The 9,348-nt window shown below is 41.6% G+C and overlaps 1 pseudogene; it reads left to right on the top strand.

Moving 5' to 3' along the window:
* The first annotated feature begins 3,460 nt into the window (after nt 1-3,460).
* Nucleotides 3,461-5,181, top strand: LOC147419503 (uncharacterized; annotated as a pseudogene).
* The last annotated feature ends 4,167 nt before the right edge of the window (nt 5,182-9,348 follow it).

Raw genomic sequence — 9,348 nt, 5'->3', positions numbered from 1 at the left:
TAGAGTGAAGGTGCACTGCCAATGCTTTACCTGTGATTGATGATCGACAATTGGCTGAGCCATTTGCACAGGGGATATGGCAGTATCTGATGCTACCTGATGCCATATGGGATTTGATGTTACCCTATGATGTAGGGGATTTTGAGCTAGCTTTTGATCCAGGAGGTGACAGGTATATGCATGGTCCTGGGCAATTGACTTATGGGCTAATTTGTGTTTATGCTCTACTGATTGGAAATTATTGTCTTTTCCCTATGATCCTGGAGGATGGTACAAAATTTTTAAAGGAATGCTCACAATGGGACAAATGATTGGGTTCCCGTTTGATTCCAAGCGGCTACTAAAGTGCCAGTTGCAGATTTGAAGAGTACCATCTATCTGATGTAGAAGGTTGCATGATACAAGATTTTGTTTCCTAGATTATGCTAAGTCAGAATAGTTTTGGTTATGCATTCAATAAGATTACATGGCTGGCTTCCAGCTGACTTCTTTGGACAATTGCAAAAGTATCTTCACATCTTTTGAGTTGGTTTTTCTACTAGAACTTGAAGTAAAGGACTTCACGGCCATTCCTTGTGCAGACAGAGTAAGGCATACTTGAGCTTGACATGGTTCCCTTAAGAGAGCTTAATGGTCAAGTTGTGTGCATCATTAACTGGAGCACTTGAGTCTGGCGGGGTTCATTAAACAGGATATCCATAATTGAATGCTTTGAAGATACAGCACATACAGTTCAGATATTTTTGTTGGGCAGCTACCTAATGATTAAGCTAGAACATTGATGATACGGTATAAGCCTTATTTCATTTTTTAAAATTTTTACCAATTACGTGAGTCTGATGATGGCAAAGAGCTTAAGGTACCTATAGAAGATGCAGATTGAAGTGCACTTGGCACAGACCGTAGGCTGTGCAGGTTCAGAGGGGGTGGATGTTATGCAGCTCCACTCCCATGCTAAGAAATATGCCAAGAAGATACACATCAAGCTTATTGGAAGCCTACTTGATTAATGGTCAGTGACCAGGGCTTGTTAACAAGCCAAGTTTAATTATTAATGTATGCCAAATGCGGCTTAAAAGGGCCAACTGATGCCTTAATGATGCTAAAAAGGACTATGCTTGAAGTGAGCACATATGGGATATTATCAACTAGAACTAGTGTTTGAAGTGCTCTACCCGCATGTCTTTACGGCTCGTCGATAGAAGCTACGATGAAGAAGTTATGGCAGTTTGAAGTTTAACTCGATTGCATATCCGTACCGGATTGGGAAACTGTAGCTGGGTTGACAGAAATGAAGTGAATGCACACGCCTGAAGTGCTCACTTTGTGGAGCGCCTCGATCTTTTCAGATCAGCAATCGGAGTTTGGGTTGCCAAGATATTAGCCACCGTTAAAGATTCGCCGAGGACCGGCTCTGTGCCAGTCCAGTCCGCTCGGTCGTTGTGCCATGTGGGAATTTTACAGCATAAAATAGGGTTTGTATGTGTTCTATGAAGCTTGAGAAGTCTATAGGAATTTATGGCTCGTCAGACAGAGTCCAGGTTGATGAGATAATATGGCTTGAGGCTGGTGTCAGTTGTCGGAATTGCTAAACTGGATAATTTGGCATCATCCGAGAAGTTGATACAAGAAATAAACAATCAAGTGCGAAGAAATTCCTTCCAACAAATGCAATCATGTGTATGTGCATCTTAAAAGCATGTGGCATTATTCGAGATGTTGATATGGGCAGTAAAATTTGCAATGATATTGTCAGTCGAGGCTACTAAAAATCAAATATGTGTGAGGCCATGCATTGGTCTGTGTGCATACCCAATGTGGTGCCATTGAATGTGGTTGACCGATATGTATACCAAATGTGGTGCCCTTACAAGTGGCTAGGCCACCCAATAGAATCGACAGCCGGCCGCCCAAGCTAAGTGAAGATGGTCGCCCATGGGATGGCCAATTAAGAGAGGATGTGGATTGTGTGTGGACAAAGAGGGAGAAAAATATACGACGGCGCCGTCGTTGCCTCTCTTGAAAAGCATGGCAATTTGGTTTTTTTATGGAGGGAGAAGTAAAAAGAACTCATGCTAGGTTAGGGAAGAAGAAAGGAGAAGGAAGGAGTGCACCGTGGAGAGGAAAGAAAGAAGAAAGAAGAGAAAGAGAAGGGAAAAGAAAAAGAAGAAGAAAGAAGGAGAAGAAGAAGAAGAAGGAGGAGAAGAAGAAGAAGAAAGAAAGAAAGAAAAAGAAGAAGGAAAAGGAAGAGGTGTGGCGAGCTTGGGGAAAGAGGGTGCTCTCTCTCGAGCTTGCACAAAAGCGACCTCGGCTCGAAGCAAGCAAAGCTCTCTCAAGCTTTTTCTCACTCTCTCTCGTCCTCGGTTAAGAGCAAAGGGAGAAGCTCTCTCTCCCTCTCGACCTTGATGCAACAAAGGGAACGAAGAAGTCAATGAGTTCGAAGGAGGAATAGGGTAACCAAGGAAAGACAAAATCTCTCTCTCTCACTTTCAACCTTGGTGAAGTAAGGAAGGCGGAGTGGGAGAAAATTGGTGAAGTAAGGAATGCGGAGCGGGAGAAAAGTGGTGAAGCAAGAAAGGCAAAGTAGGAGAAAAGTAAAGAAGCGGAAGGGCATGGCATGTGAGGACTAAGGAAATTGAAGGAGAAGCGTGAAGGGAGGAGCATACAAATTCTCTCTCTCTCTCTTTCGAGCTTGTTCTCGACTGGTCCTCGGTAAGCAAATCAAGCAAAGGAAGGGAGAAGAGGGAAAATATAACAAAACTAGAAAGGCGAGAGGAGCTTGGTCGAAGCAAGTAAGAAGCTTGAGGAGAAACTCGAGTCGAGGTCAAGGAGGGAAATTTCTCTCTCTCTCGAGCTAGTTCTTGGCAAGGCAAGAAGCAAGTAAACTTGTCCAGGTCGAAGCGAGTAAGCTTGAGAAGGCGAGCTTGGTCTTGAACCAAAGCAAGAGAAAAAAGCAGGAGAAGGCAAAAGCAAGGTAAGAAGCAAGAGGAAAGCACAAGGCAGTGCAAAGCGCACAAAGCAGGATAATTGATAGCTTTATGATTGAGGCAGTGAGCAAAGTCGAAGCTTGCAGAATCCGCGAGGTATTTGAAGCAGATAAAGCGACATGAGGGAGTTTCCATCACCATCATCAGCTAATGTTTGATTAATCATTCTGTTAAGCTCAGTGTCGTTAACGGCCCGATTAATTCTGTAAAGTGGGAGCTTAAACTCCTAGTTAGCAGATGATCCAAGTGACGGCGCTGTTAACAGCCCGCCTTGGCTAAGGACTAAGTTGTACGCAAAGTAATATTCAATCAATTGATGATTACGGTGATTGGCAGAGCTGTCAGTGTCTCTTGTTCTCTCTCTTTAACACCTCCCACAGACAGAGGCCCGACGCCTGCCCGGCTCACGTAGCGAACATATATCCCCCGACATCGAACACCTCAAAGTCGTTACACTTTTTCCAAATGGTGCCATGGGAGGGATAGATGTTAGTCCCGGGACATCCAGCAGAGCCGGTATGCCTGGGACTCTACATGCAACATTCACTAAACAGGACATGCTCGAATTGCATCTAAAGTGGACACAAGCCTTCATGGCTTGTGGAATCCCATTTAATGTCATAAGAAATCCTATTTTCAAAGATTCCCTAATGTCAACTGCAAAAAAAGGATTCATCTATCTTGATTATGATAAAATTCGAACAGAGTATGTTGACAGAGTCAAGAGCAGTACAAAAGCAATTCTCAAGCGAACAGTGCTTGACTTTGTTTCAATGTCTAGTTGTACAATAGCCCTCGACGGATGGACCAGCTGTCAGAAAAAACCATTGATTAATATCATGGTAATTTGTCCCAAAGGTGCAATGTTTTTGGAGGCCATTGATACCTCATTGAAAGAGAATACGTCTTTCTACTTGACAAAGGTATATGAGTGAGCTATTGCTCAACTGGGTGGACCGAAGAATGTGACAGCTATTGTTAAAGATAATGCTTCAAACTACAAAGAAGCAGGTTTAGCCATTATGGAAAAGTACTCCGAAATTACATGGATTGGATGTGCAGGTCACACCCTGAATTTACTCCTAAAAGATATGGGCAGATTATTATTCATAAAACTGGTTCTTATTGACGCTAATCACATAGTCAAGTTTATACGAGAACATCAATTTACATATACTTTATTTCGCTCCAAGTCTCCGAAAAAAGCACTTCAAATTTTTTGTGCCACACGGTTCGCTACATCATATTATGTTTTCAATAATCTCATTGAAGTGTGAGTGGCTCTTATAGAAACTATTGCAGATCTCCATTGGGAGGCTTGGCTTAGCAAGTATCCAAGCCATTGCAAAGCAGGTCAAAAATGTGTGTCCTTGGTGCAATCTCCTCTCTTTTGGCAGAACATTGACAAACTTGTCGGGGTTAGTAAGCCCTATGTGGAACTACTAAGGGCTGTTGACACAATAAGTTTGTCATTGGTAAGGTTTAATGGATCATGTCTGAGGTGTTGCGTCAAACCAAAGAATACAACCACTACAGTGCAAGAGAGAGATCATAGATCATGCATCTTGTGGAAAAACGATGGGCTCAAATGCACACACCATTGCATGGTGCTGCATTTATCTTGGATCCAAAGTTCCAGATGAACGAACAAGCCTCCAACAAAGAGGTGATGAGAGACTTTAGAAACGTCTGCTCGCAGTTGTTGCCAGGCGATGATGGCATGGATGCATTCCAACAGAGGGTGGATTATGCCAATAGGGAAGGAAATTTCGGAGATCCTTGGGTTCTTAATAGTGTAAAAAAGATTTCAGGCCCAGTATGGTGGAAAGAATATGGAGGAGACGTAGTTGAGTTACAATACGTGGTGACCAGGGTGCTTTTGATCACGGCATCTAGTGGTAGCTGTGAGCGCAATTGGTCTTCTTATGACTTTGTGCACTCAAAGCGCAAAAATTTCTTAATTCTTGCTCGTGTCGCAGACCTTGTGTAAGTCTTTTGTAACATGTGTCTCCTTCATGCACCCACAAATATAGCCACACGTGCGACCGAAGTACACTTTGGAGTGCTCCAAACTCATGCAACTATGGCGGAACAGAGGTGTAGCGACAATGAGATGGAATGGGAAGTGGCTATAGAATGTTCAGACAGTGAAGAGGTTGATGACCTGGTGCCTGTGATAGATGGCAAAATGTAAACATCTTTTCATGAATATGTATCTTACTTTTTCTCACCGTAGCTTCCTATTGAGCTATATATCTCACTTTTTTTATTTAGTAGTAACAAAGTCAAGTATTGAAGAGAATTCGTATAAACATAAGTATTGAGGACATTGCTTGGCAATCAAATAAAAGGACATTGGTTGACTCTCAACAAAGTCATCAATTAGCAACTCCAAAACAAATTCATTGCCATAAACATAGAGAGAACACAATGTGTCTCAAGAGTATGAGGTAGAGAGTGTGAGCAATAGACAACTAGAAAGCTCCAAAATTAAAATCGATCGAAAATGTGTCAAACAACAACGTGCGTTTTTTTTTATATAAATCTAACGTATCAATCGATACTAAATATTGATTGATAGTTTATTGATCGATAGATTATAAATTATTTGAAATACCACGTATTTTACGATAATACGCGAATAATGACGAGTTATTCGATATAAATTGCATTATTCGATCGAATAAATGCAATGCAAATGAGAATAACAAGAGTGCTTGGGTGGAGAGAGCAACAAAAAGTATAACACCTAGTTAGATAGCATAAACTTCAACAGAGAGAGAAACTAAGCTATTGACAACAGTTGAGGACCAGATTTACATGGAGCCGGTACCCCCTCCAAAAGTCTTTGTATTATGGTTTCTCCCATCAAGAGAGACATTTCACAATACAATTCTTTGTGTTCCTTCAATACTAGCTAGTGCAATGAAGATGCAAACTTCATGCACTAAGCAAAACACTTATCAAACACAACATCAATTCCCTCACAGTCTCAGACCCAAGACCTCACACACCTTTGAAGATGGTGAGAGCTAGCGGGGTATGAGAGTAGATTGAGAGGAGGAAGGAGTATTCTTACGAGAAAGATGTACATCTCCTCACATAATCACTCATATCAGCATAGCTTAGCTTAGTAATTAGCATGGTAGAGGAGATGAGCATGCATTGAAGCTTGGCTCTTGGTTGGATTTGCATCACAAAGCCAAGAGTTGTTGGTGTAGGCCTCCCTTCTCACAAGCTTGGAGTAGGTGGTAAGCTTTCCATTAAAGCTTGAGAAGAAGAGAGAGAGTCTTCTTGCTCCACACATAGACTAGTGTGAGTGTGTAATGCAATAATTCCTTGAGCAAATCAGTCCCCCTCTCTCTCTTGGTCGACCCCTCTTGCTATTTGCTCATGCAGACACCCCATTGGACCTCCCCAGGCTTAGCCAATAGGATTTCAGGAGAATAAGTGATAGCCTTTTGACATGTGTCCCCCTTTCCCCTTTTGTGAGATCTTTAGGTAATCAACTAATGTAGCTAAACTCTCATTGGACCCCTTTGTCTCCTGGCCAATAGGAATCAGGCTAGCCATTGGGCTGTTGAATGCTCATTGGACCCCTTGGGAGACTGTCCAATAGTCTTCTAGAGAGCTTAATTCTTATTGGTTCTTTTATTAAGTGTTTTTAAATTAATTAAACTAGATTTACTCTAGCCTAATTCTCATTGGTCCACCTCCATGGCCATCCAATAGGATTTGGGAACACCTTGTGGGCATCTAGGCTAGGGAACGGACATGTGTCCCTCATTCCCTTTGTGTAAAGGGAGCTTGTGTGTGTGTGTGTGTGTGTGTGTGTGTGTGTGTGTGTGTGTGTGTGTGTGTGTGTGTGTGTGTGTGTGTGTGTGTGTGTGTGTGTGTGTGTGTGTGTGTGTGTGTTTCTCTCTCATCCCCTACTTGCAAGGATTGCCCCCTCCTATGTAGGGATTATGAAGACTTTTTGGGACACACACAAGCATCCAGTTTCCCTAGTGTTTGGCCTTTGGACACAACCTTTGAATTTTGGAACCTTAGCATTTTGGAAGTCTTAATGGGCTGAACCTTAGGGTCTTTTTAGCCCATTGTTGCACATTTCTCTTTTGCAGATGACCCCCCTTTTGGATCCCTATTTGTGGCCGGTCTACTAGCTTAACCAATATTCTAGCTTTTTCTCCCTTGGCACTTCCCCATATTAAATGATCAGTTTAACATGAGAAAATCATTTAGGAGAATTAGATATTGATTATTATGACATTACCTCTCTCTTGAAATCATAGTCGTCCTCGACTATGGGGTAGAAAGATAAAGCATATTCATTAGTCCTTTTTCTAGCGGGTAGAGGATCCCTATGTTACCCTACGACATCGTTCCAGAATGGATGACTAGTCCATTTGGCGCTTGAGAGCCTAAGTTGCCGCAATCATGTATGCACATTAGTCCTATCAATCTTCCATAGCAGAGTGACAAGATCTACTTGTTGTTTGGGAGACGTCGTCTCCGCAAACTTAATCTAAGCATGTATACTACTTCATTTTTGTGCACAATGAAAAAAAAGAGTCTTATAAGACAAAAACTCTGTTCTTTTTTAATATTTGTACATTTGCTTACTCTAGGAAAGCGTTGTAAGCATTGACAAGGTTTAGGTTATCCTTTAATTGTATGCCTTGCATCCATCTAGCATCATCAAATGGATAATTCTTAAACTTAATAAGATATCATCGGATTGTCTGACCGCCTCTTAATACCTTGTCATCATGTCGGAGAATGGACTCGGGCTGCAGCACCTCTTCTTCGTCCTCGATCTCCGGTGGGTCTTCAATAGTTGGTTCTTGTGGTGGCTCTCCTTTGTAAGGATTTAGTAGGCTCACATGGAAAGCATTGTGTATGAGCCGATGGCTAGGCAACTTGAGTTAATAGGCCATCTCATTGATTGGCCTTAGAATTTGGAAGGGACCATAGTACCTTTTTGCTAACTTAGCATAGTACTTTTGGTGTCCCGTAGGATTATTGCCTGTCGTGTGCCTTAATCGAGCCTTGGGAAATTTGAGTAAGACCCAATCATTTTCTTTAAAGGCTTGGGCTCTTATGTGCTTATCAGCACAACAGCCTTTTTCCTTTGCTATGAGATAGAGATAGCATCCTTAATCTTTTGGAAAATTTCTTGTAGGTCTCGGCTATACTCATCTGCAACAAAGATCTTCCCGTGTACTTTAAGTAGCAAGGGAATTTTTTATCTTCCCTCAATTACCTCAAAAGGTGATTTTCCCTTGGAAGTATGTACAGTGTTATTGTAGGCATACTCCACTAAGAGTAAGTACTTCTCCCATTGGGACCTTTGATCTACTTCCGTTACATAGGCTTTTAGTAGATCGAGAATTGTTAGGTTAGCTATTTCACTTTGACCATCCGTTTGTGGGTGATAGGCTAAAGAGAAATTTAGCCTTGTCCCTAAATACTCAAAGAGACCCTTCCAAAAATTACTGGTCATTCTAGGATCTCTATCCAACATTATGGACATTGGCAAGCCGTGGTACTTGAAGATTTGTGATATGAAGAGGGTTGCCATTTGATGGGCTTTGTTAGTCTTTTTGACAGGTATAAAATGATCTTGTTTACTGAATCTGTCTACTATCATCCATATTCTCGTATTCCTATGGATAGACTTAGGCAATCCAAAGATAAAATTTATGGATATGGTCTCCCATGGTGAATTAGGGATTGGCAAAAGTTGAGGCAATCCAGGTTGTCTCCCTCCATCAAAATTCGTCTTTTGGCATACCACACCTTTAGAAACATACTCTTGTATGTTTGCTTTCATCGTAGGCCAATAGAAATATAATTCAATCCCTTTTAGGGTAGACTGAATCCCTCTATGCCCCGCATAAGGAGGAGCATGAGATTCATACATTACTTTCTCACGTAGTGAGTTGGTAATGCATAGTCTATTGCCATAGAGAAGATAACCATCTTGTAGAGTAAATGGTTCCTCTTTCTTCCTTAATGTAAGAGCTGAAATCACATCTTTAAAATCGAGATCAATAGCATACTCATCTATCATAGAAGATAGATCATTGTGAGTTTCTACAGAAACCGCATTCACTTGTGGTCGTCTTGAGAGTGCATCGGCTACTTGATTATGCTTGCCAGCAATGTGAGCAATATGAAAATAAAATTGTGAAAGAAAATTTTTCAACCTCATTTGTTTGTCGGAGAGCTTGGTCTGCGTCATGAAGTACTTAAGACTTTGGTAATCCATTCGCAGAATGAAAGGAGTCCCCAATAAATAGTGCCTCCATGAGTCTAAGGCATGTAGAACTGCGAGGAGTTCCTTTTCATATATTCCTAG

Source organism: Adiantum capillus-veneris, chromosome 29 (assembly GCF_014529385.1).
Source record: "Adiantum capillus-veneris isolate H3 chromosome 29, ASM1452938v2, whole genome shotgun sequence".
Classification (NCBI taxonomy): Eukaryota; Viridiplantae; Streptophyta; class Polypodiopsida; order Polypodiales; family Pteridaceae; genus Adiantum; species Adiantum capillus-veneris.
Note: the sequence above shows the minus strand (reverse complement) of the source record. Positions and strands in the feature narration are given on the sequence as shown.